At 37.3% G+C, this 26,845-nt stretch overlaps 1 long non-coding RNA gene across 5 annotated transcripts in view; it reads right to left on the minus strand.

The window, feature by feature from the left end:
• The window catches only part of LOC134483425 (uncharacterized), a 602,791-nt gene that overhangs the window by 86,018 nt on the left and 489,928 nt on the right, over window positions 1–26,845 (minus strand). For all 5 annotated transcript variants that reach the window (XR_010060299.1, XR_010060303.1, XR_010060302.1 and 2 more), the window contains one exon: window positions 1,918–2,067. This is a non-coding gene — a long non-coding RNA (uncharacterized LOC134483425). The remainder of the gene's footprint in view (window positions 1–1,917; window positions 2,068–26,845) is intronic.

A 26,845-nucleotide genomic window follows, 5' to 3' on the forward strand; every position in this document is an offset into this window, starting at 1 on the left:
AACAGGAATAGGACTGTTTTCCATCTTGCTCTGGGCCAGAGCACATAGAACTTATGATCTTATCAACCTCACATTTAGGTAGTTACTTTGGTGACTAAATTAGTTCTCAAACTTCCTCTCTCAATATGAGGATATAGAAGCACCTAGAATTCCTTGTTCAAATAAAGCATTCCTAGAAGTCCAGCCACAGCTAAGAGGTATACCCAGCCCACAAACACCTATCTCCTACCCAAGTTTATATAACTCTTCTTAACCACAATAAAAAAGAGTTATTTCTCTGAAAAGCTTCTCTGGAGATGGCTTCTTAGTCAATACTCATGAAGACTGTGTTACTCTTTAAAGAACCTGGCTGATCAATGCTTCATTCTTTCCATTCAAGCTTGGTATACAAGGTTGCCAGGATTCCCCAAGGAAAGGAGCACACGGAGGCTAGTAGATAATTAAATTACAGGAGAGATAAGAATATGCCACTGTTAAATACAAGTAAAGCATTTGTCAAACACCTTCGAAATTCTATAGACAGATCCCTCAAAGTATAACGTAAAATATTTTCAGCAGAAAGGAGAACAGCAGCAACAACAAAAGACTTAAATGTCCTAAAAAAGGGAGTGTTAGCTTCCTCACTCAAATTCCAGGATACAGAATCTAATATTTAGGATATAATTATATTTTCAAAATAATTCTATTTTAATGAGAAACATTTTTGGACCGTGTAATAGTCTATCTGCTGCAATATATTTATCCTCAGATAATATCTACAACTGCCTCAGTTTCCTCACTTGCTCTAGGCACATCTCATTGGCCTTTCACTATTGGACTGAATGATAGACCACATCAATTCTCCCAGAAATACTATTTTGTGAGGTAGCTTGTAAAGTACTAGATAGAGTTGATTTACCGTTTGTTTTGCAAAAACCATTTTTCTATAACCAAGAATCCACTTGTCTGCATATCTGAGTGTTTCTCATCTTTCCTCTTTTCAAGATGGTATCTTATCACTCTGATCCTTTTTAAGCCAGCCTTCCTCAGTATATAGTGATTTTCCATCCACTGGCCCTTCATTTGCTCTTTGACTATAAATTAATTACTAATATCCTATTCTAAAATCTGATATAAGCAAAATGACGTCACAAAAGGACTATGTTGAATTTTTTTTGCTTTCATAAAAACTGCTTTACTGACCATCCAAAATGAATAAGAAATATTAAAAGGTTAAAAAAAAGGCAAATAATTGCTTAATGTCAGTGAACCCCCCCATACACTGTAATTGTCATAATTCTTGAGGATAAATTATGTGGCAGTGAAGCAAGTACCTCCTATAAAATATGTCCCGGCCTTTTGTGTTTATATACATATTGGCAGGTACATAAAAGAACTGCAGAATTCAAAACCTGTCCTGTGTTAGACATCCACATTCCATTTTAAAAAATGACATCTAAATTTACGTTAAAAACAAACAAACAAACAAACTAGGATTCTACTAAAAACCACATTTTTTTTCATTTTAAAATTATGTGAAGTGATTCGTGACTTCTGTGATTCCTCAATTAAAGCTGAACACTTCCTTATCTAGAAAAGCAAATCCTACTTTTCAGCGTATATGAAAATCTATATTTTAAGAAAACAAGATACCGAAAAAACAGGCGGAGTTGTACTATTCGTATAATTACTAATTCATTCTGAAAATATTCTGAAACTGAAAACTGGAAAAAGAAACTACTGTGTTCCTGCAAGCAAAGGAAATTAGTGAAGGTGGGTGTCACTTCTAAGCTTGGCCGGAGAGGAAGTTGGAAACCGAAAGGAATTTTGGTCTTTGTAGTTTCTCCTTATTGTCTCTCCTTGAGACCAGGGAGCTGGGGGATGGAGGGTGGAGGACAGGGAGGGGCAACGCGGCATACAGAGCTTTTTTTGACTTACTTCCTTTAGTAGATCTACTGATTGGAGCAACAATCCGCAATTGTATCTTAGTTATTGTTGAGGGTACCGAAAAGAAAAGGATTTCTCGGTATTGTCTAGAAATCATCTTTTTGGAAATAATGCAGTTCTAAATCCATTCTTCAAAATAGTCTAGAAATAAAATTTAAAAATAATTGTTAACAAGGAAACATACCACCCATCACAAGGCATGCTGTCAATTGCTTCAGACAGAAACAATTAAATCGCTGGCGGTTTCTTCTCCCAGCTTTAATGAGAGGTTTTGGTCCTAGCCTTAATGTACCTTTGCATGCTAAAGTTAGGTGTTCTCTTAACATATCCGTTATGAAAACTGCTCTTTTGTTTGCTTGTTTGTTTTGTTTTGCTTTGTTTTTTAAAGGAATGGGAGGAGGAATGGATCTGGGGTGAGAGGAGAGATATTGGGGAGAGCTTCATAGAGCGGTTGAAGGGAAATCAGGTGTAATGAATGAGAGGAATAAACGTCATAATAGTAATAGTAACAATAAATAATAATATTAATTATTATCATTTTAATAAATCTCAAATGTAACACCATGAAATGGAATAAGATTAATAGTGAAGGGTAAAAACCTAAAAAGTTTGCTCAAGCCTGTGTTTATATAAGTAAATATGAGAGGAAAAGACACTTTAGGAACAGAATTCTTTTTATTCTATTGAAGGCTTATCTATCAACTGTTAGTAGAAAGTTACAAAGAAGAGTTCAATATCTACCAAAAAGGTAAACAAACCTTTTTAAGTGGCTGGTTACAATGCTATCCCCAAACTTCAGGGACCCCACAAAGTCCTATTGGGGCCAATTCTGACATAAATATGCAAGGGTTTTAGTTATGACTTCCAGTTCCAGGTATTCCACTTTCTGCATTATATCATGTCAGAGTGATAACCTCCAGTTTAGGGGTTCAGTGTTTTTATTATGGTAACAACAAACTTGGGAATTTTCATAAGGGCCAACAAGATAATATTTTAAAAACTGCATTCTGTTGTACTCTGTAGGAACGGAACACAGGAACAAACCCAACTGATAAACAGGGTGGTTAGCTATTCTCTGCAGGATGTCTTACGATATCTATATGTATCTTGACTACGTTATTGTAGCCTGACTTACTGTTGCCTAGAGGGATGGGTTGCCATAGGATGTTTCTGTAGGTGAACTTTGTGACTTTCTTCCTAGAGTTGGAGTTTAGCCATTGTTCTCACAAAATGGTGTTTCTTCAAAAACAGATTTGATTGGGATTTACAAAATGTTAAATGTTATCAATTTTGATAAGCAATTATTCTAAGAGGAATGACTGAAGAATAGTTGATTTAAGGATGAAAATTTTGCAGAACAAAACTAGGTTGGAATGGGCTTGTCTTCATGCTGACTTCTGAGCACTCCCTGCATTTAGAAGCAAAGAGGATCCAAGTGTAGGTGAACTGTTTCTGATTATTCAGATTAATACCCAACTCTCTTCCACCCAACCCCTTTACAGAGCTTACTGCTTAATCATAATGAAAATTAGCATATAAATGGGTCAATCCAGAAGTGCTAATGACCATCACTGAAGAAATTATCTGCAATTACTATTGCCAAAATAGTGCCCCCTCCATGTTGTATTAGTTAAAAATTAAAAAAAAAAACCAGCATAGCTGTTCATACGTAGTAAAATGTTTAATGAATATGTGTTACAATATGCAATGGGATATTACTCATGTATTCAAAAACAAATTATGGGACTCATAATGAAAGGAAGAAGAAAAAACTCGTGATGATATACTGAGTACCCCAAAGACAAACATGGTACATATTAGATTATATTTGGATATAACCTTTAAATCTTACCAAAGCCATTCAAAAATTCTTAAATCCACAGATGAACAGTATAGAGTTAGTGAAAAGATAGAGAGAAGGATTTAATGAGGAATACTAATAATATAAATAATTTTAGCATTTCTTGGGGTTGTCATTGGAATGGGGCTGTTAAATGTAAATGGGAAGACAAGAGGATAGAGGTAATTACTGATTGGAATAGCCAAAACCATTTTGAAAATCTTTAACATTTTAGTATTTAACCGAAATGGAAGGAATTTAAATGAAATCACCAAGAATAGAGAATGCCCTACTTAGATACAGATATCTCTTGTCATGCAATTAAATCTCCAATTAAAAATATTGGTTATATCTAATATATATTCTTGGCCAAAGTTTCTTAATGGAACTCTACACCCTCCAAAGGACTCAGACCTTTTCCTAAGCTATTGAGAGTTCTGTACTAAATGATGATGGCTCTATTGCGGAAGGTAACACATTTCTATTGAACATAGAGAGGACAAGCAGGTGCCTAACTAACTGTCACCTACAGAATAGTGTTGGTGCTACTGAAACTTATTCTGCAAGGTTCCTGTGGGAAAATTTAAACAGCAACCTACGTCTATACTGTTTGATCACAGTCAGCTGCCTAGAGGATACACTGCTAAAGTAGTGGCACCTGTAAGGGGTTAAGCAACCACTGTCTGACTGGACTTGAGGGTTACTCAGTGAGACAGATTACATTTCTGACATTGTTATCATGGCAAGCTGTCTCAGTATAGAGATGATAGCAGGTATTATTTTCTGCTTAAATATGCATCAATAAAAGATTTTGCAATAACATTGTTATACCCATAGATTTATTGTGTTTTTTCACCATCATAAAAAAAGTTCACATATGCAGTAGATGAACTAAGACAGAGATTTCTATCTGGACAATGTACAGAGTGAAAAACCTTGGATCTTCCTGTCATCAATTACATATTGCCATCTAAACTCCTACTTCATGGGCCAAAAAATTTGTAGAAGATATTGTAGAAAGATACTAAGGCCAGTACATGGTTCTGGGAGAAATGGTAGCAAAGCAATATTACCTTCCAGACATAATAGGATTGATGCACATGTGAGCACATAGAGACAATGACACATGCACAGGGACTGTAGAGTGCAACATTATTCGGCGTCCATGCACTGAGTAGGAATGATATATAATTTCCCACCCATCACCAAGAAGCTATCTCCATTTGACAAATTCTCCAAATGGAAAAATAGTTTACTCCAGTAGTACCTTACTGGGTACAGAATCCACACTGAAGATTAGGCCTATTCCCACGCAATGTACAGATACATCATGTGAATCAAAAATAATTTTGAGTTCTTATTTTTGAGTCATTAGGTACTATTTTTTAACCATACTGGTGATTTTTCATATATTATGACACCATATTTTGTATTTTAATTTGTGATTTAGTGGGGACCTGAGTCTCTGTATCTAGGTGTTTTTGTGAGGTTGTATTTATTTATTTTCTGATTCCTTTTTCTCTTGGTTTTGTTTTACTTTATTGATGTTTTATGTTTATGTGTGTATGTTTTCTAAGTGGAGAGAGAGAGAAAAAAGGGGATTTACATGATATGAAGGTGGCAAGAACCAGGTAGGAGAAATTTGTGCTGCAAAATTAGAATATAGAATATAGAATAAATACATAATAACAAGTAACCATTCCTAACTGAGAAACAAAACACATGAAGAAACAAAAAATATAATATGGTAGATATAAGATGTAGGTTAAGGAATATAGAAAAAAGTATAAACTAAGAAAAATTGGGAAGACAGTTTGCTTGAGGTAGTAGCAAGAGCAAGTGAATGAAATTATTAAAATCATGGAAATCCAATTCTAATGATTAAACCATTTGTATCTAAGGACTTTACTTTAATTATTGGCTGTCGTTGCCACATAGAAATGAATAATTAAAAGAAATTTAAATCTATTTTTGATATACATAAATAAAGCAAATACAGAAATTTTCTCAACCATTTTACTGGAAATTTAAATACAGGCAAATTGCAAAATATAAGCTGATAATTTCTTGCGGTATCATACTAGAATTTAGGTCTAATCAATTACAAAATGTTTAGAAATTTAGAAGTATCTGGGAACACATTTATTGATGTATAAAAAATTTTACTAGAACAGAAAAGGAAAGATTATTTTCTCATAGCCAATGTCTCCCTCTGTTAAGAGAGATTTAGGATTATTTCAATACAGGTTCCAACTCTCAAGTATTTATAGAAACTTATATAGTTACATTTTAAACAAAGGTCATTACTAGTATATTTTACAAGTATTTTTATGAGGAAAAATCAACAGAAGATGTATGGAAAATGAGAAAATATCTACCATAGGTTTTATATAAGACTTGACAATAGATCTATCTTAGCTTTCATGTATCTGTTCTTTAGATAGTTATCTGATAGTAAATTTCTAATATTTTACCAGATAGTTGAGAGGACGTTAATTGAGATGGTTTGGTGGTAACTTGCTCACGTGGGTACTAAAAGCTCAAAATTTTTGGTTCTAGTTTTTTAGCTTCCCAAATATCCACAAATGCAATGTTCTCATGAGTCCTCCAAATTTCTCAGAAATCTAGTAGATATCTTTTTTCTATGGGCTTTAGTTGAAAGGTTGCCCTGTTGTCTAAAATCTACATGCTGTACATTCAAAAAACTAATGTTTCTATATGAACTATGAATCTAGGACAGAAGATAATATGAGGCAGAATTCAGGGCATACAAAGACATGGTTATGGTGTTAAGTAAGAAAATCTAGATCAAATGAATATTAATTATTCTCCAGGTACAGGTTTGATATTACACTCTTCTGTTGTGATTGACATAATATTTATATGCAACATTGAACAGGATGCTTATACATCTCATACATGATATTATAGTACTAAAGACCATATTATGAATGACGGAAGTAATAATAGCAATTGAAGGAAGAAAATGTCCTATCGACACATAGATTCCTCTGCTTGTGCGATCACAATTCTTATTAATATTGACTATGATATTTCCATTGTTATATATTTCTTTATATTTTTGGAAATACTGAAAGTGTAGGTCATTCAAAAACATTTATCATTGTGAGTAAAATGAAGTATTTTCTCTTTAGGGTAATTTATTTCCTTTCCAAACTTGGCAAAGATTGTTCCTAAGTAACAATATTTTTGTAACTGGTATTTGTAACTAATAATTTTATTTTTAATGGGTATTTGTAACTAATAACTTTATTTGAACCATTATTTTTTCTTAGTCCCTTTCTGTATGGAGATGTTAGAAGATTTGGGGCCAGAAATGAAAGCCCTGGGGGGAGCCAGCCAGGAGCAAGAGTGAGGTAAGACTTGTCCAAGCCATGAATATCTCATCCTGAGATCAGTAGGAGGAGTAGGAATGTTTATCTTCTTGCTGTGGGCCTGCATGTTCTAGTGCACAAAGGCCTTTATGCCCCCACCTCCATCAACCGCGTGATAGTCACATAGTCCGGTGGCCAAATTAGTGTTCAAATCTACATTCTCACTATGAAAATCTGGAATTCTTCTTTATGCAAATGCATTCCTAGCACTTCAGTCACTGCTAATTATATATTCCCCCAATCCCTATCTTCTCCTCAAAGTTTTGATATCTCTTCAAACCCCCAATAAAGAAGACCTGTTTCTCTGAAAACCATCTCTGGAGAAGGCCAGTTATCCAACACTCATGCAGACCACTTTCATCTCTAAAGAATCTTGCCCAGCTAAGCTTCATTCTTTCCATTCCAGCCTGGTACAGAAGGAAAGATGGATTCCCCCCAGACAGAAGCAAACACAGTCCAGTACATAGCTAAATTACAGAAGAGATAACCAAATAACATGTTATAATTTAAATACTTCTCTCAGGAGATACAGAGTCTAAAGGCCTAATTCTAGAGTTCAGGCAGTGAGTGACAAGGAGACCAAGCCCCACTCCAAATATTTTGCCAAAAATATCTCCTATCTCCTATAAATACAGGGATGCAAACAGAGCAAATATGGAGGGATTATGGAAGCAATGATCTGACCCAAATGAGACAAATGGAGGATTAGAGGATACTGATCTATATCCTCAGAGTGAAATCCATATATCACACTGTCTAACAGTTTACAATAAAACAAGTGAGAAACATGAAACTCCTAAATACCAATGAATTGTCTGTAATTCAGGTTCCTAGTAGTTTAAGCATGAATAAAATTCTATTCCCTTTACAGTTATTCGTGTTATAGAGATAAAAATCCTGTGATATTTTCATAATCCCTGGGTATTTACATATTAATATATTTTTAACATGACAAGCAAATAAAAAAGACGAAAGGATCCACTTAAGGAAAATGATTTTGGCAGACTTACTTATAGGCAACTCCAAAACAATAATATCTGGCCTAATTCCTCAGAATAAGAAAAAATAATACATATCAAAGACAACAAAGGACAGTAAACATTCAAACTAGATTACCTTATTAGATCTAAAAAAATGAAAGTTTATTATTCTATAACACTAATATACATACATATATATATATATCAGTCTCTCTCTTTCTCTCTCTCCTCTCTGTGTGTCTCTGTGTGTGTGTGTGTGTGTTTGCATGCGTGTGTGTATTATGTGAAAGATAACCCACATTTCCATATTTAAAGCTACTTTGGAAACTGCTTTTCTTTATTATAAGTATCATTGCGTCAGAACTCATACAGTTGTGGTTTCCCTCTGATGATAATCTGTATATTAATCCTCAAGTGCTTTTATCCCTTCATATCCTTCAGGGCATGGCAGAACCTAATTTAAATTCACTTGTGAATATTATTTTTTATATAGCATCTCTCCTTTTTTCTTTTCTTTTTTTTCCAGAGCTGGGGACTGAACCCAGGGGCTTGTGCTTGCTAGGCAAGCACTCTACCACTGAGCTAAATCCCCAACCCTATAGCATCTGTATACCAATCAAATATTCCTATTTCTTTAATCTGACTGCTATTATTCCCACACACCAATAATTCACAATACTGTCAGCTCTTTGAAATGTTAATGTTCACTTTAAGGGAACTGAGATCAATTGACAGGGCAGATTTAATGTTCAAGGGGAGGGGGGCATTGTAGCCAACACAACACAGGACAGGTAAAAGGAAGCCATGTCCAGATGTAATAGTTTTCGGATAGGATCCTTCAAAGAATTGAGATCTGTAGAATAATTTTCTGATTGCATCACATTAGCAATACTTAATAAGCAAATGTTATGTCTACCTAAGAAAGAAACAAGGAATCAAAGTGGGAGCTGACCGTGGTTGCTGCCCTGCCTTGCTGATCACTCCTAGGGTGGAGGTAACAGGCACCTTTGACTGCTTTTCTCAGAACTGAACCTGCTGCACTGACTTGATTAATCACAGTCCCAACCCCCAGTCTGTTCCTGTGAGCCAGCACAACCATGCAGTCACACATGTGTGCATGTTTCCAGGCTCCAGGGATTCAAAATCTTTTCTAAAGCTAACGACATAAGGAGGAAGTGACGAGCTTTAGGTTTTCCTATTGCTAGTATGGAAGAGGGGATCTTCACAAGCTCCTTCAGAAATCAGTTAGGATAAAATTAATGTATTTCCGGGGCAACAGGGATACATAATGGAGATTTATAGTCATCTTTAGATCCCTATACAAAGGAAAGAAAGAGTGCTTAGGAAAAATGTAACACAAATTAGGGAATGTAAAACGGCTCTCTATACTTGTAATACTATCATGAGAAATCACTATGGAATAAAAGATTCTGCCTTAACAACATTCTGCACTATTCAGGTTTTACTTGATTAGGTATATTTTTAAAATTTCCTATGTGTTCATGTAAATGAAAACCTTACCATGAACTTAGTATCTGTTGTTTAATAAAATAATTGGTTTAACTTTCAGTGATGAAGTTTATTTCCCTCGTGCTTTAAAAAATGTTGCTGTGATATACTTTTTAATTATTTCTGTTTGTTTATTTTTAAAACAGAGTATTTCTGATTAAAATTTGCTGGACTTGTACCTCATATTTTAGATCAGACATGCTTTGAACTCTGAGATCAACAGATTCTGCTTCTTAAATATTAGAAGGAAATTCATGTGCCACCATGGATTTATTATTATTATTATTATTATTAGTAGTAGTAGTAGTAGTAGTAGTAGTAGTAGTAGTAGTAGTAGCAGTAGTAGTAGTATGCTTTCATCACTACATTTATTTTAGTAAAATGGATAACAGACATGGTGAACGTGATGATGAGGGAGTCATTTTACAACATCAGGGTCCCCTGAATCATCTGAAGATTACAGTTTTCCCCTTTAGCTCTGGAGACACAATGCCCTGAATGATATTGGCAAAGACTCTCTCCAGGTCTCTGGATATTGGCTCAGTTGTAATATACAAGACAAATAAAATTTTGTTAGTGGCATTTTTGAAGGTAAAAGAAAACATCAAAGCCTGATTGAGACTTGGATCCTTGTAACACAGGAGGCCCACAGTGCCATGGAAGCTGCTGTTCTTCACAAAAGAGCTATCTGATAGTGAACTTTGGAGAAAGCACTGTTAGTGTCCCACTAATACATTGCAACTCTGCAAGTTGTGTAAGGGATTCTTAATCCTATTTTATGTTGTTGAATACCTTGATCCCTTCAATCCAAGATCTTTAGACATCTCGCACGGTGTCTCCCAAGAAGGGCTCCTTGTTCACCTTTGGTAAATTCCCAAGATTAACAGCCACTTATTATTAACCATTTATATATATTTCTCTCTGTCTCTCTCATTCTTTCAATCCTTGTCTCTCTGCCTCAGTCAGTGTGTGTGTTCTTCTCTCTGCCTCTCTCTGTCTCTCTGTCTCTCTCTGTACTTCTCCCTCTCTCTCTCTCTCTCTCTCTCTCTCTCTCTCTGTCTGTCTCTCTCTCTCTCTGTGTGTGTGCGTGTGTGTGTGTGTGTGTGTGTGTCTGTCTGTCTGTCTCTGTGTGTGTGTGTGTGTGTGTGTGTGTGTGTGTGTGTGCGTGAACATAATGTAGAGGTATGCAGCTGCCAAAGGCTGTGTATGTCTTCAGATCTGCCATTCTATGTAGTTTAAAATTCCTGACATAATTTCTTGGAAATCTTTCAGAGCACTCCTTGTTCATATAAGGAGAAACATCACTCAGGCTCTTTTATGCCCATTTAAGCCTTGTTTATATAAGTTTGTGCTCAATATTACAATGAAAGTGTAAACAAAAATGTAGAAAACCTTTTGTTTTCAAGTGTTCACACACAATTAATTTCCAGTAAATGAAAATATGACTTAGCAATATCCTTTCTGCATGTCAAGGACTAAATGAGAAAGGGAAATAAATAATGAATTAATACATGTGTTAGCACCTTAACATTTCTTCTAGGTCTGACCCAATAGTTACCTAGATACTGCCAGGTAGGCCTGGCTAGCTATAAAAGGGAGTGTTTAGCCTCTCTCTATGCTTTTTTATCTCCCTGACTCTCTTATCCCACCCCATTTCTACATCCCCCCTTTCTTTATGTATTCCCGTGTAGCTTACTCATCCCCTCTTTCCTCGTCCCCTTCTCTGCCTTTATTCTTTTCCACGCACCCCAAAAACTTTATTCTATACTAGAACCATCTTATGGCTGTTACCTTGGGAAAATGGAAGACTCTTATTGGTCTGCAGAGGCAAACCATCACATTAATCTGTGTTCCACAAAAATATAACCTTGGCTTTACAACACACATTATTTGGTGCAGTAAATTGGATTTGCAAACTGGCAGGTTCACATTTCCCGCCATATCACGGACTTTCAGACTTTGTCTCAACATTCTTCTCTGCCCAAACAGGATAAAATTGAGAAGACACCCTACCACCACTCACACATTAGTCAGGGAAAATGGCTACTGGTCTCTTTTCAGCTCACATCTACCCATCTAGTTTCCTTGGCCACAGAGGTATTCATAGCCTACATGACTGACCTTTTTAGCTGATTACTCATCTTAGAAACTGGAACCTTGGTTGAGCTCTATTTCCCTCCGTGAAATGATTTCTCTCTCACTGCTGAAAATGCCAGGACTAAATAAACTATTCTCCCTTGGGCACTGGCTCCACAGCTCAGGAACTGGCCGGAGCTCAATCCCTAGGTTATCTCCTGATGTCCTGACAATCTACTCTGGTTGCTCATTCGATTCTTAGTTATTAATTTGTCTTTTGCATGCTGTAAGCAACAAGTTAAATAATTCCTATTCTCACTCAAAGATAATGGCTTCATTGCTATTTTCAACCTCTGCACAGGGATGTCTCCTGGTATTAAAGGCTTCCAAATTTGCTTCCAATGCCTGAAAGATAATAACTCTAAATGGCCACTTAACTGCACATTGAAAAAAATTTACAATTCTAACCAACAATGTGAAAAATGGAAGTTTTCCTATGTGTACGCTTTTGCCCACCTTCCCTCCCAACCATTTTATTCCTTGATCTAACTAGCTTGCTCTCTGCTCCCTGAACCTTTAACTCTCCAGGTCTTGTTCCAGCTGTTTGGTCCAGCGGGCAGTCTTACATTTTCTACCTCCTTGGAATATTTTATTTCTGATTTCTTTCTGTTATGATCTACCCTAACCTTAAGCCAGCTGTGGTGTGAGAAGGAGCATCAGAGCTTCTCCATGAGCCTGTCTCAGATGTGCTGCACAACCATTTAGACTATGTTGTTCTGATCATGATGCTACAACCGACACAGTGGTAGAGGCTGCTTGCAGTGACAGGGAGAGATCTCCTCACATGAAACAAAATGTCCTGTCCATCAGACAGAACATGTCTATTTGTATCTTTGCATGTTTTCCTCTGCTGATATATAGACATGCTTCTAAAGGTAAATGTCATTCAGCTCAGAGATATAACAAACACAGGTGGAGCTATAGCTTCAGCACCATTTTGGATGAAGGCAGCCCATGACTATTTGCCATCTTTGTTATGGGTATTCCTCACGTGACACCCCTCATTATGATGTCGGCCTGAATTAAAGATGCCAAGGACACTTAATAGTTAGATAAAGTTTTCATATTATTTCTATCCAGCCTTGGTAAATAATTTTAAAACTCATTGAAGGATTTACAACAGTAGAAAGGACCAATGCCTTAAATATATGTATAGCCTTGGTTTTGCTGCTGTTATTACTGTCATTAAGTTATAATCTCTGTGATTCCTTGATACTAGCCAGAACCAATAATTAAAAACAGACACAGATTTTCTAATTCATATATATTTAACAGATCCTTGCTTTCAATCTTGTCGGAAATCTGCTAATTAAAACATTAAATGTTTAAGTTTATTATGAAAGAGACCTCTAAATCCTCTCAGAGAACTTGCACAAGATCTGCAAAATGATATGTCATAGCAACAAGTTACTCTACATGGATCGCAGTACAATGGCCACTATGAGAGTTGGTGCCATTTCTTTGCCTGCTACTAGGGTTCAGCGTAATCTGTTGACAAACAGAGGACACCTAGAGAATTAAATATCTAATATTGACTAAGACAAGAAGAGACATTGCTCCCACATTCCTCCTCCACAGGAGCGAGCCTCTTATCTTCTAAGCCTGATGGCCAGACTACCTTTGCCTGAGGTGTGATGGAAACCACAGGGACTTAGAAAAACTAATTAGGTAATGGACTATAGACTAACCTCTGTCATTTTAATTAATATATTATATCTAGATTATAATTCATTCTTCCCAGATTTCTGATTTCATTGAAGCTAAATTAATGAAAGTTTGACAGCTAAGAAAGAGATAACTAGCTCCTTACCCTAAGGTAATCCACTACTCTATTGGCTCATTAGTCTATTCATTAACTAGTTAAGACTCTCAGATCTGTTATTAAAAAGAGCGAAAGGTTTGCCTTTCTCATAGGCTCCCTGATAAAGGATATATGAGTTCATATGAACTTTCACAGATGAAATCTTCTGCTCCTTCCTTATCGAAACTCCTTTTCCAGTGATTAATATTTCATATTTCTTCCCCTTTCTATGTAATTGTTTTATTGAGACTTTAACAGTTTAAAATTCTAATGCTTATCAATGGAGTTTTGATAAATTAGCCTAACCCTAATAAAACATTCCAATAATGATCCACTTCTATAATCACAAGTTCAAATTTCGTTTCCTTTGATTGTCTTCTAAATAGATACTTAAGCTGTATTCCATGCTAATATAAACTATCAGCTATCGAAGTTACAAATTTAAGTTTCCTCTGGCTGTCTTTTAACTATAGACTAGAAGTGTTTCTCACACTAAATTCATCTGATCTACTATAAAATTCACAAGATCATCAAATTTTGATTGTCTTTTGAATGTAAACTTGTAAATGCTTTTCATTATACTAAATCTATATCTATTCATTCTCCCAGATAGAAGCCCTCATTTTTCCTTCTGCTCCCTAAAAGACTTATTATTATTATTATTATTATTATTATTATTATTAGATATATTCTTTACTTACATTTCAAATGTTATTCCATTTCCTGTTTTTCTGTCCATAAGTTCCCCATTCCCTCCCTCTCCGTATTTGGGTATTTCCCCCATTCATCCCCCTTACTGCCCACTCCACCATATTTCCCTGCACTGGAGGTCCAAACTTGGCAGGTCCAAGTGCTTTCACCTCCACTGGTGCCCCAACAAGTCTATTCTCTGCTACATATGCTGTTGGAGCCCTAAGTCAGTCCATGTATAATCTTTTGGTAGTGATTTAGTTCCTGGAAGCGCTGGTTCATTGGCATTGCTGTTCTTATGGGATTGAAAGAGAAAAGTCTTTTGTCTTCCCTAAGCTCAGTTTAAACACTTCATAGTATTAAAAAACTTCTCTTTTGTAATTTTATAAACTCCAGGAAACACACTCAGATCTATCTGTCATGTACCAAACAGGCTCCATCTCCCAATTAATAGCCTCAAGTCTCTGCCTCCTATCTATTCCTCTCCTGTTTCCTGGATTTGTGCCTCTCCCATCGCAACCACCAAGACCTAAGGGTTTCAAATGTACACTTAAGAAAAATTTTTTTTGAGACACTGCCAGAACCTGACGGGACCTGATCAACAGTTCTCTGCACTCAAATCCTGTGGGCGGGAGAGCTAAACCTTCAGAGAGGCAGACAATCCTGGGAAGCCAGAAGAGACTACACTCTGCCCACATTTCTGACTCCAGCAGAAACACCAAATGCCATCTGGGACCCGGGTGCATGGGGGGCTCCCAGCAAAGGCAGCACAGGTCCTCCTGGTTGCCGCTCTTGTGGAGAGCTCAAAAACAACACCCATGAGTAAACTTGAGTCGCAGAACTGCAGGTAAGACCAACTTTTCTGCTCCAAGCGACCTGACTTGTGGTCTCAGGACACACAGAGGCAAAATTCCTCTAGGACAGGACACTTCAGGTTTTTAGCTGGATTCCCAACCTCACTGATCCCCGCCCACAACTCACTGCTCCCAAACCCCATGGGAGAGGGAGCTCACCACACAGACAGGTGGGCACTCCTGAGACTGCAGAGCAGAAGAGACCACTAATACTGCCCACCCCTGCCCACATCTCTGGCCTAAGAGGAAACTGTATACAGCCTCTGGGAACCGGAAGATAGGGGCACTGGAGCTGCAGGTCCCCTGCATCTCAGACACCACCAGAACCTTAAGGGACCGGAACAACAGTACTCTGCACCGAAATCCCGTGGAAGGGAGAGCTAAACCTTCAGAGAGGCAGACAATCCTGGGAAGCCAGAAGAGACTACTCTCTGCCCACATTTCTGACTCCAGAGGAAAACACCAAAAGCCATCTAGGACCCTGGTGCATGGGGTCTCCCGGAAAATGCGGCACAGGTCCTCCAGGTTGCTGCCCTCATGGCAGACAGGCTTCGGAAGCCAGAAGAGAATACACTCTGCCCACATTTCTGACTCCAGAGGACAACACCAAATGCCATCTGGGACACTGGTGCACGGGGGCTCCCGGAAAAGGCGGCGCAGGTCCTCCAGGTTGCTGGCTTCATGGAGAGCTCATAAGCAACACCCCCAGTGCAAACTTGAGCCTCGGGACCAAAGGTAAGGCCAACTTTTCTGCTCGAAGTGATCTGCCTCGTGAAATCAGGGCACAGGCCTACAGGAACAGCTGAAGACCTGTAGACAGGAAAAACTACACGCCCGAAAGCAGAACACTCTATTCCCATAACTGGCTGAAAGAAAACAGGAAAACAGGTCTACAGCGCTCCTGACATACAGGCCTGGAGAACAGTTTAGCCACTGTGAGAAATAACAGAAAAAGTAACACCAGAGATAATCTGATGGTGAGAGGCAAGCACAGGAACTCAAGCAACAGAAACCAAGACTACATGGAGTTATCGGAGCCCACTTCTCCCACCAAAGCAAACACTGAATATCCAAACACACCAGAAAAGCAAGATCTAGATTTAAAATCATATATGATCATGATGCTGGAGGAGTTCAAGAAAGACATGAAGAACTCCCTTAGAGAAACGCAGGAAAACATAAATAAACAAGTAGAAGCCTATAGAGAGGAATCACAAAAATCCCTGAAAGAATTCCAGGAAAACACAATCAAACAGTTAAAAGAAAAAAAAAATGGAAATAGAAGCAATGAAATAAGAACACAGGGAAACAACCGTGGATGTAGAAAACCAAAGGAAGAGACAAGGAGCCGTAGATACAAGCATCACCAACAGAATACATGAGATAGAAGAGAGAATCTCAGGAGCAGAAGATTACATAGAAATCATCGACACAACTGTCAAAGATAATGTAAAACAGAAAAAGCTACTGGTCTAAAACATACAGGAAATGCAGGACTCAATGAGAAGATCAAACCTAAGCATAATAGGAATAGAAGAGAGTGAAGACTCCCAGCTCAAAGGACCAGTAAATATCTTCAACAAAATCATAGAAGAAAACTTCCCTAACCTAAAGAAAGAGATGCCCATAAGCATACAAGAAGCCCATAGAACTCCAAATAAATTGGACCAGAAAAGAAGCTCCTCCCATCACATAATAGTCAAAACACTAAATGCACAAAATAAAGAATATTAAAAACAGTAAGGGAAAAAGGTCAAGTAACATATAAAGGCAGATCTATCATAATCACACCAAACTTCTTGCCTGTGACTATGAAAGCCAGAAGATGCTGGACAGAAGTCATACAGACCCTAAAAGAACAGAAATGCCAGCCCAGGTTAATGTATCCTGCAAAACTCTCAATTAACATAGGTGGAGAAACCAAAATATTCCATAACAAAACCAAATTTACAAAATATCTTTCTACAAATCCAGCGCTACAAAGGATAATAAATGGTAAAGCCCAACATAAGGAGGCAAGCTACACCGTAGAAAAAGCAAGAAACTAATTGTCTTGGCAACAAAACAAAGAGAAGAAAAGCACACAAACATAATCTCACATGCAAATATGACTATAACAGGAAGCAATAATCAATATTCCTTAATATCTCTCAACATCAATGGTCTCAACTCCCCAATAAAAATACATAGATTGACAAACTGGATACGCAATGAGGACGCTGCATTCTGCTGCCTACAGGAAACACACCTCAGAGACAAAGACAGACACTACCTCAGTGTGAAAGGCTGGAAAACAACTTTCCAATCAAATGGTCTGAAGAAGCAAGCTGGAGTAGCCATTCTATTATCGAATAAAATGAATTTTCAAGTAAAAGTCATCAAAAAAGATAAGGAAGGACACTTCATATTCATCAAAGGAAAAATTCACCAAGATGAACTCTCAATCCTAAACATCTATGCTCCAAATCCAAGGGCCCGTGCATACATAAAAGAAACCTTACTAAAGCTCAAAACACACATTGCACCTCACACAATAATAGTAGGAGATTTCAAAACCCCACTCTCATCAATGGAAAGATCATGGAAAGAGAAATTAAACAGAGATTTAGACAGACTAAGAGAAGTCATGAACCAAATGGACTTAATAGATATTTATAGAACATTCTATCCTAAAGCAAAAGGATATACATTCTTCTCAGCACATCATGGTACTTTCTCCAAATTGGCCATATAATTGGTCAAAAAACAGGTCTCAGCAGATACAGAAAGACAGAAATAATCCCATGCGTCCTATGAGCCCACCAAGGGCTAAAGCTGGTCTTCAATAACAATGAGGGAAGAATGCCCACATATACATGGAAGTTGAACAAATCTCTACTAAACGATAACCTGGTCAAAGAAGAAATAAAGAAAGAAATTAAAGACTTTTTAGAATTTAAAGAAAATGAAGGTACAACATAACCAAACTTATGGGACACAATAGAAGCTGTGCTACGAGGAAAACTCATAGTGCTGAGTGCCTGCAGAAAGAAACAGGAAAGAGCATATGTCAGCAGCTTGACAGCATACCTAAAAGCTCTAGAACAAAAGGAACAAATACACCCAGGAGGAGTAGAAGGTAGGAAATAATCAAACTCAGAGCGGAAATCAACCAAGTAGAAACAAAAAGGACCATAGAAAGAATAAACAGAACCAAAAGTTGGTTCTTTGAGAAAACCAACAAGATAGATAAACCCTTAGCCAGACTTACAAGAGGACACAGAGAGTGTGTCCAAATTAACAAAATCAGAAATGAAAAGGGAGACATAACTACAGAATCAGAGGAAATTCAAAAAAATCATCAGATCCTACTACAAAAGCCTATATTCAACAAAACTTGAAAATCTGAGGGAAATGGACAATTTCCTAGACAGATACCAGGTACCGAAGTTAAATCAGGAACAGATAAACCATTTTAAAAAACCCCATAACACCTAACGAAATAGAAGCAGTCATTAAAGGTCTCCCAACCAAAGGGAGCCCAGGTCCATATGGGTTTAGTGCAGAATTCTATCAGACCTCCATAGAAGACCTCATAACAATACTGTTTAAACTATTCCACAAAATTGAAACAGATGGAGCACTACCGAATTCCTTCTATGAAGCCACAATTACTCTTATACCTAAACCACACAAAGACACAACAAAGAAAGAGAACTTCAGACCAATTTCCCTTATGAATATCAATGCTAAAATACTCAATAAAAATCTGGCAAACCGAAACAAAGAGCACATCAAAATAATCATCCTTTATGATCAAGTAGTTTTAATCCCAGGCATGGAGGGATGGCTTAATATATGGAAAACCATCAATGTGATCCATTATATAAACAAACTGAAAGAACAAAACATGATCATTTCATTAGATGCTGAGAAAGCAATTGACAAAATTCAACACCCCTTCATAATAAAAGTCCTGAAAAGAATAGGAAATCAAGGCCCATACCTAAACATAGTAAAAGCCATATACAGCAAACCAGTTGCTAACATTAAACTAAATGGAGAGAAACTTGAAGCAATTCCACTAAAGTCAGGGACTAGACAAGGCTGCCCACTCTCTCCCTACTTATTCAATATAGTTCTTGAAGTTCTAGCCAGAACAATCAGACAACAAAAGGAGATCAAGGGGATACAGACTGGAAAAGAAGAAGTCAAAATATCACTGTTTGCAGATGATATGATAGTATATTTAAGTGATCCCAAAAGTTCCACCAGAGAACTACTAAAGCTGATAAACTACTTCAGCAAAGTGGCTGGGTATAAAATTAACTCAAATAAATCATTAGCTTTCCTCTACACAAAAGGGAAAAAAGTCGAGAAAGTAATTAGGGAAACGACACCCTTCATAATAGACCCAAATAATATAAAGTACCTCGGTGTGACTTTAATCAAGCAAGTAAAAGATCTGTACAATAAGAACTTCAAGACACTGAAGAAGGAAATTGAAGAAGACCTCAGAAGATGGAAAGATCTCCCATGCTCATGGATTGGCAGGATTAATATAGTAAAAATGGCCATTTTACCAAAAGCGATCTACAGATTCAATGCAATCCCCATCAAAATACCATTCTGTTTCTTCAAAGAGTTAGACAGAACAATCTGCAAATTCATATGGAATAACAAAAATCCAAGATAGCTAAAAGTATCCTCAACAATAAAAGGACTTCAGGGGGAATCACTATCACTGAACTCAAGCAGTATTACAGAAAAATAGTGATTAAAAACTGCGTGGTAATGGTACAGAGACAGACAGATAGACAAATGGAATAGAACTGAAGACCCAGAAATGAACACACACCTATGGTAACTTGATTTTTGACAAAGGACCCAAAACCATCCAATGGAAAAAAGATAGCATTTTCAGCAAATTGTGCTGGTTCAAGTGGAGGTCAACATGTAGAAGAATGCAGATCGATCCATGTTTATCACCCTGAACAAAGCATAGGTCCAAGAGAATCAAGGACCTCCACATCAAACTAGATACACTCAAACTAATAGGAGAAAAATTGGGGAAGCACCTCGAACAAATGGGGACTGGAGAAAATTTCCTGAACAAAACACCAATGGCTTATGCTCTAAGATCAAGAATCGGCAAATGGGATCTCATAAAACTGCAAAGCTTCTGTAAGGCAAAGGACACTGATGTTAGGACAAAATGACAACCAACAGATTGGGAAAAGATCTTTACCAATCCTACAACAGATAAAGGGTTTATATCCAAAATATAAAAGAACTCAAGAAGTTAGATCGCAGCGAGACAAATATCCTTATTATAAAATGTGGTTCAGAGCTAAACAAAGAATTCACAGCTGAGGAATGCCGAATGGCTGAGAAACACCTAAAGAAATGTTCAACATCTTTAGTCATAAGGGAAATGCAAATCAAAACAACCCTGAGTTTTCACTCACACCAGTGAGAATGGCTATGATCAAAAACTCAGGTGACAGCAAATGCTGGCGAAGATGTGGAGAAAGAGGAATACTCCTCCATTGTTGGTGGGATTGCAGACTGGTACAATCATTCTGGAAATCAGTCTGGAGTTTCCTCAGAAAATTGGACATTGAACTACCTGAGGACCCAGCTATACTTCTCTTGGGCCTATACCCAAAAGATGCCCCAACATATAAAAAAGACACGTGCTCCACTATGTTCATAGCAGCCTTATTTATAATAGCCAGAAGCTGGAAAGAACCCAGATGCCCTTCAACAGAGGAATATATACAGAAAATGTGGTACATCTACAAAATGGAATATTACTCAGCTATCAAAAACAATGACTTTATGAAATTCATAGGCAAATGGAGGAAACTGGAAAATATCATCCTGAGTGAGGTAACCCAATCACAGAAAAACACACATGGTATGCCCTCATTTATAAGTTGCTATTGGCCCAAATGCTTGAATTACCTTAGATGCATAGAACACATGAAACTCAAGACGGATGATCAAAATGTGAATGCTTCACTCCTTCTTTAAAAGGGGAACAAGCATACTCTTGGCAGGGAATAGGGAGGCAAAGATTAAAACAGAGGCAGAAGGAACACCCATTCAGAACCAGCCCCACATGTTGCCCATACATATACATCCACCAATTAGAGAAGATGGATGAAGCAAAGAAGTGCAGGCTGACAGGAACAGAATGTAGATCTCTCCTGAGAGACACAGCCAGAATACAGCAAATACATAGGCAAATGCCAGCAGCAAACCACTGAACTGAGAACGGGACCCCTGTTGAAGGAATCAGGGAAAGGACTGGAACAGCTTGAAGGGGCTCGAGACCCCATATGAACAACAATGCCAACCAACCAGAGCTTCCAGGGACTAAGCCATTACCCAAAGACTATACATGGACTGACCCTGGACTCTAACCTCATAGGTAGCAATGAATAGCCTAGTAAGAGCACCAGTGGAAGGGGAAGCCCTTGGTCCTTCTAAGACTGAACATCCAGTGAACGTGATTGTTGGGGGCAGGGCGGTAATGGGGGGGGAGGATGTGGAGGGAAACACTCATATAGAAGAGGAGGGGGAGGGGTTATGGGGATATTGGCCCGGAAACCGGGAAAGGAAATAACATTCGAAATGTAAATAAGAAATACTCAGTTAATAAAGAAAAAAAAAGAAAAAAAATATGGAAAAAAAGAAAAAAATATTTTCCCCAAACTCACTTAACTTTAATTTCTATCTCATATGTGAGTGTGTGTATGTGTGTGTGTTTGTGTGTGTGATTGTGTGTGTGTGTCTGTGTGTGTGTGTGTATGTGTGTGTCTGTGTGTTATCCTGTACGTATGTGTGGGCATGTATGTGGGCATGTGTTTCAGCATTTTCCAAATACGGGCATTTACTCAAACTCTATATTCAGGACAGCCCCAGGAGTGCAACCCATAGAAGCTCCAACCTATTCTCACAGAAACAAGACCTCTTCTGGGCCTTCACCTTCCTAACTACAGATGGTACCTTAGACCCTGCAGCAAGAAAACTTACACATCTCCTAAGACTTGACCAACATCCCTATCACCATTTTCTTAGGTTTCCTAGAGACCCATTACTCCAAAGTCAGCAGGAAGCAGCTAAAGGTCACATTGAATCTATTGCTGTTCATCACGGCATCTTTCTAGTTTCCCCTTTTTATATTAAACAAAAACGGGGGAATTTTAGCATCTTAACATTCTTTCTTTTAGGCTCCAACAAACAGATATTAGCCTGGATCACAATAAATTGAACTTTTTGGTCTCTCTTGTATGACCCCCTCTACCTCTCCCCATTCTCCAAGGCTGACCTCATCTCTGTGTAACTGTCTCTCTGTCTGTCTCTTCCTGTCTCTCTGTCTCTGCCTCTCTTTTTCTCTGTCTATCTCTGTCTCTGTCTCTGTCTCTCTGTCTGTCTCTCTGTCTCTGTCTCTGTCTCTGTCTCTGTATCTCTCTCTCTCTCTCTCTGATTCTATGTCTTCCCACCTCCCCTTCCTATGCCCCCAAATAAACTCTATCCTACAGTACAACTCTCCTATGCCTGTTCCCTCTGAGGAAGGGATGAATCTGTATGGGCTTGCTGAGGCAACTCTTCCTACTGCACAATACCGCAAAACCTCAAAATATACCCTTGGCTTTATAAACACACCAAACTGTGATTTATATCTGAACCGTATGTACTATACATTATAAAATTATGGAAGGAAAAAATCTTAAAAATTAAAAAGTTGTCTCTGAATATATATGGAAATACCTTGTTTTCTACCTCATGACAGAACTTTGCAAAGCTGCATACCTGAGTGGCTACATTTTCTGAAATGCAAGAATGAGCAGATAAGTATGGAAATATATCAGTTCATGGCATGCTGAGAAGAGGGGATGACCACCCATAAACAGACTGTGCTACTGAGGTCACTCCCTCTGAAGGTTCTGCCAAAGCTGGAGAAGTTTAAATCTTCTTGAAAACATATATCTATCGTCCATCATCCTGTACTTTTAAGACTCCTTTCAAATACTGAGTAGTAATAGGAAAAATTCAATGAGACTACAAGGCAATAATGTTGTATTTAGTCAAAGTTGTCAGAGGATGCCTGGCAGGAAGTACTTTATAAGGCAGAACTGATTTGATTTTTTAAATACAATGTATATATCAATAACACTTTCTGGACATGGAGCTGTTTTATATAATGCACTGGATTTGAATTGAATCATCCCATCTTCAACTGCCTCCAAGCAGGTTAAGGTTAAGGTTATTCTTTCATGGATTAGTTTCACTTACAGATTTTATACAATAATGACAAAAGTTAAGAATTATATAGGGTTAGATAAAAGGAAAATGAATGGAAGATTTTTTTTCAGCTATCAAGATACAGTGTCAAGGTGGCATTATGATTTGAAAATTCATAAAGAAATACCTGTGTTTTTAAGTAAATTACATTTTTCTATTATAAAAGTTATAATTAATTGTGGATATTATATAAAAGTATCAATCTCTGAGCTTTGGGTTTTAGACTTATTGCTTGGGACACAGAAAGGCAACTTGTTAGTGAAAAGGCCAGTGCCCAGGATCCACAACTTTATGCTGCCCACAAGACAGGTTCTCCTACCTAAATTAAGTTAAGATAATCCTGCTCAGTAATGATGGAAGCTTGTCTTTCTGGGGATTCTCTGACTCATCAAGTTTAAAAAAGAGAATAATCATCTCGAAAGTATCTAAGAATAAAAACCTGTATAAGATGTATGCATTCATCTATACTATGATATTCTGTGGATAGAAATCATGCCTTTGTAATTTCTGCATTTGATTCCAATTAGAGAATTGAAAATATTATTTTTGAATCATAAAATATTTCTATATACTACTTACCATATCTGGATAATGAATAGGCCTTATAAGAGACAAATTCAATGCTTACTTATCATGGGCATTTAGAAGAGAAGTAGCAGTATGATATTAATAGAACTTAAAGCTGACCCAAAGGATACAGGTATACTATTTGGGATTAAAAGAATTGAGTACTTACTGGTTTTTATTTGTTTGTTTGTTTGTTTGTTTGTTTGTTTGAAGAACTCTAATTATGCTCAGTTTTTCCAAGCCCCTTCCTTTTCACACCAGTGAATTCTAGTTTACATGTGATAATCATTTAACTCATGTTTCTTGAGCTCTTCATTGTATCTGAATGTTAGAGTCCTCTCTTTTTCCTCCTCTCCTTTACATATTTTTTCTTTTGAACATCCTTTCTTTATTTCTGGAACTTTGAGAAAGAGTCTCATTCTATAGCCTAGGCTGTCCTCAAAATTGTAGTGATCAGTTTGCTGAAATCTCTTGAAGGATATGATTGCAGATGTGAACAAATAAACCATGAAAGTTTTTTTCTTAAAATCTTTTTCTGCATTTACACATTATTGATTTTCTTTTCTTATTTATTGAATTGTTTATGTATATATATGTATATATATATGTATATATATGTATATATATTTCAAATGTTATTCACTGTCCTGGTTCCCTCTTCTTCCATCCCTCCTCCAAATGCTTCTGTGGTAATGTTCACCCTCCCGTCAACCCACTCACACTTCAAAACTCTGGCATTTCCCTACACTAGGAAAAAGTGCCCTCAGAGGACCAAGGACTTCTTGCTATCATTGCTAGACAATTCCACCATCTGATACATGGGCAGCTAAAACCATGGGTTCCCAAATGAGTACTATTTGGTTGGTGGTTTAGTCTGCAGAAACTCTGGGTTATCTGGTTGGTTGATATTGCTGTTCTTCCTATATGGTTTTGAACCCTATCAGCTCCTTTAGTCCTTTCTCTAATACCTTCAGTGGGGTCCCTGTGCTCAGTCTGATGGTTAGCTGTAAGCATCTTAATTTTTATGGGTAACACTCTGGCAGAACCTCTCAGGAGACATTCATATCAGGTTCCTGTCCACAAGCACTTCTTGGCAACAGCAATAGTGACTGATTTGTGACTGCATATGGGATGGATCCATAGGTTGGGCAGTGTCTGCATGGCCTTTCTTTCATTCTCTGTTCCCTTCATTGTTGCGGTATTCCTTCCCTTAAGTATTGTGTCCCCCCTTCTCAGAGGAGTGATGCATCCACATTTTGGTCTTACTTCTTCTTGAGCTTCATATGGTTTGTAAATTTTATGTTGGGTATTCTTAGATTTGGGCATATATCCACTTACCAGGGAGTGCATACCATACATGATTTTGTGACTAGGTTACAACACTCCAGATAATATTTTCTAGTTCTATCCATTTGCTTATGAACATGAAATCATTCTTTTTAATAGCTGTGTAGTACTCCATTGTGATAATGTGTGACATTTTCTGTATTCATTCCTTAGTTGAGCAACATCTGGATTCTTTCCAGCTTCTGGCTACAATAAATATGGCTTCTAGAAACATAGTAGTGCATGAGTCTTTGTTATATATTGGAGCTACTTTTGGGTATATACTCTGTAGTGTTATAGCTGGGACCTCATTTTGAACTGTGTACACTTTTCTGAGTAATCGCCAGATTGATCTCCAAAGTGGTTTTTCCAGCTGGCAGTATCACCAGCAATGGAGGAGTTTTTTTTTTTTCTCTTTCACACCCTTTCTTGAATTTGCTGTCACCAGAGTTATTTATATCAGTCATTATGATTGGTATAAGGAAGAACCTCAGGGTCATTTTGATTAGCATTTCCCCGATGACTAAGGATGTTGATCATTTCTGTAGGAGCTTCTAAGACATTTGAGATTCCCTAGGTAAGTACTCTTTGTTTAGCTCTCTACCCAGTTTTTAAATAGGATTATTCGGTTCTGTTCAATCTAATTTCATGAGTTTATGTATATTTTGAATATTAGACATGTATTAGATGTCCAGTTGGTGAAGATCTTTTCCCAATCTATGAGTTGCCATTTTGTCCAGTTGACAATGTCCTTTGCTTGATAGAAGCTTTTTAAATTTATGAGGTCATATTTGTAAATTGTTGATCATAGAGCATGAGCAATTGTGTTCTTTTGTTTAAAGTACTTCTTTACTTCAAGAGAGAAGAATCAAGCAAAAATGTGAAGAAAACAATATTGTTTATAATTCAATATCTTAATATTTGTGATACACTTACTATTCTCTGACATCTTTTAAGGCAATTGGTAAAGTTTTCCAGCTCTGCCCTCTGCAGAACCTGTACAGCTAGAATTTTAATGTAGATAGTTATGGCTATCTCCTCACCATGGAGCCTGCTGATAGTTTTGCTTATCGTATTATACTTGCATCCCCAATTACTGGGGTACCTTGAAGCAACTGGTTTTTAACATTCAACAATAACCTCTTCTTCGATGTGTTCAGGAAATCTCTCCATGCCACCCCCGCCAACCCAGTGACAAACCTCAGTGGTTGTCTATGAAGTCTTCAAGACTTTATAAAATGTTACTAGGCATATTACTTATTACCTCATCATTTTTGGAGCAAAGTGTCATGCTGACCACCAAGGCATCACTTCCCAAAGACTTAACCTTTTTGATATTGGTCCCTTTCTGTATTACAACTGATTGATTATTTAGAGAAAAATGGCCAGCATTCACTTCCAACAAAGCAAGTGTTTCAATTTAGTGGCTACAGTATTGAAATTTGTGAATTGAAAATTTCTCTAGTTTGTCTAGGAAACAAAGTTTAGTTCATGAGGATAGGGATTTTGGAGGATTCAGCCTAAGGGGC

This window comes from Rattus norvegicus, chromosome 1, assembly GCF_036323735.1.
Source record: "Rattus norvegicus strain BN/NHsdMcwi chromosome 1, GRCr8, whole genome shotgun sequence".
In the NCBI taxonomy this organism is placed as follows: domain Eukaryota; kingdom Metazoa; phylum Chordata; class Mammalia; order Rodentia; family Muridae; genus Rattus; species Rattus norvegicus.